The following is a 2163-nucleotide window of genomic DNA, read 5'->3' as shown; positions in this document are numbered from 1 at the left end:
ATATATATATATATATATATATATATATAAATAAATTAAAGATTATGAAGACTATTGGCATGCTCAAGTCATAGATCAATGCAAATGGACAACATTGTAAAATTACGAATTATGAGGGGGAAACTCCAAAAAAATTTTTTAGCCCAAGTTTCTAAATTGGGGGCATGGCAATGGGAAAACACAATAAGAATTAATGCAGCATCTGTAGTTGATGGTAAATTTGTTGAAGGATATGGAATCTTTTTTTTTAATTTACAATACAGTTGCATGTACAAAATATGGCAGTGTTGTCAAATAACAATAGAATATGTAATGATTCAGTTTGCAACTTTATAAACTGAAAAAATAATTAAAAAGCAAAAACACCTGATGCGCATCTAATTTTCATTAAAAAGAGAGAGAGAAAGAAATGTAAACATTCAGATTTCTCCAATATTTGCAATTTTGCAATATTTGACAGGATTTTGTCAATTGGCATAATAATGAGAATCATCCTGTCAAGATGATTTTTGCAATTTTTCCATAATATTGTAAAATTCAATGTAAGATTCAAAATTAATGTTTCTTGACAGGATGCATCTCATTATTATGCTTAATTTACATAAAATTGTGAAATATTGCAAAATTGCAAATACATTTTTTACAAGGGCGGTATAACAAATACTACTTTGTATAATATATATATATATATATATATATATATATCCATCAAGTTGCAACTCTCACTGGCCAATGCCAGCCAAGACGGCGAATAGGGGCGGGGCCCCCGCCACTATATAATGCGCCATATTGGCGGCATAAGCTCAGAATCTTCCGACTGAACCAACAGTACAGCAGACCTGAGCAGTGAACACGGCGGCCTACGCCATGTCTCGTTCCCGTCTCTCAGGGAACCGAGGTTACGACAGTAACCGGAGACGTTCCCTCTCGAGAACGGTCTCTCGACATGGCGTTAACGCCTTGGGGACTGTATAGAACAATGCCGTGGAAGCAGCGAAGTAAAAAGGCTTGGCCCCGGCGGAGTTGCAGTTCTTGCAAGACACTAAAAATAATCCCCAACAAATCAAATACGACCCTGCGACATGCCTCGAGGGGATTGGATGTAAATTCCCACTTAGGGATCCAATCAGGTTACTCAAAATCCGATGGCAGGTCTCTTATCGAGAGAAAGATGCAGCACCGTCGCCATACAAAGCTAAGACATTATAGTCATGTCAAATGCATACAAGTATGTAATATAACAGTGCAACAAAGCATGTGAGCGGCAAGGCCGGGCACAATACTAACACACATAGAGAATGGCCGCATCCAGGGCGCCACATTAAATTACTTTTTTCCCACATCAATCTACACTCCATACACCATAATTGTAAAGCAAAAAACTGGTTTTTAACATCTTTGCAAATTTATAAAAACTAAGGTCACAGAAGCATGTAGTCTCTGTTACCCTTAATGGAAGAAGTTCGAAACAACCAGGACTCTTCCTAAAGCTGACCTCCTGGACAAACTGAGCAATTGATGGAGAAGGGCCTTGTCTAGACTGGCACCTGTGATGCTAATGACCACACGTCCAAATTGTAGAATCTGGCGAAGGTATTCTGCGAAGACCATCCATCCGCCATACAAATATCTTTGATAGAAACGCCCTTAGTTCACGCCCACGAGGAGGCAACCTCCCTCGTTGAATGGGCTCTGACACCAATAGGACATTCCATTCCCCGGCTGGAATATGCCAAGGCAATAGCGTCGACCACCCAATGTAATAGCCGTTATTTGGAGACAGGCTGCCCTTTGGCGCTGCCTCCATAGCATACAAACAGCTGCTCAGATTGCCGAAAATGAGCCGTGCGGTCGATGTAAACTCGCAAAGCCCTCACCGGACACAACACCTGATTCGGGGCTGCATCCAATGAAGTCTGCGACTCTGGAGTGAAAGCAGAAAGAGCCACCACTTCCACTCTGAACGGTGTTGAGAGCGATTTAGGCACGTAGCCCAATCTTGGCTTGAGCGTGACGTTACAATCACCTGGTCCAAACTGCATGCAGTCCACATTCACAGAGAGCGCATGCAAATCCCCCATGCGCTTGACCGAAGCAAGTGCGAGCAGCAGTGCTGTTTTAAGCGAGAGCTCCCTCAAGCCGACAGTCTGAAGTGGCTCCAAG

The 2163-nt window shown here is 41.9% G+C and overlaps 1 pseudogene; it reads left to right on the top strand.

Moving 5' to 3' along the window:
* LOC107663751 (uncharacterized protein C2orf42 homolog) overlaps positions 1-2163 on the top strand; it is an 11518-nt pseudogene that overhangs the window by 5163 nt on the left and 4192 nt on the right.

This window comes from Sinocyclocheilus anshuiensis, unplaced genomic scaffold (genome assembly GCF_001515605.1).
Source record: "Sinocyclocheilus anshuiensis isolate Anshui unplaced genomic scaffold, SAMN03320099.WGS_v1.1 scaffold123, whole genome shotgun sequence".
NCBI lineage: Eukaryota > Metazoa > Chordata > Actinopteri > Cypriniformes > Cyprinidae > Sinocyclocheilus > Sinocyclocheilus anshuiensis.
Note: the sequence above shows the minus strand (reverse complement) of the source record. Positions and strands in the feature narration are given on the sequence as shown.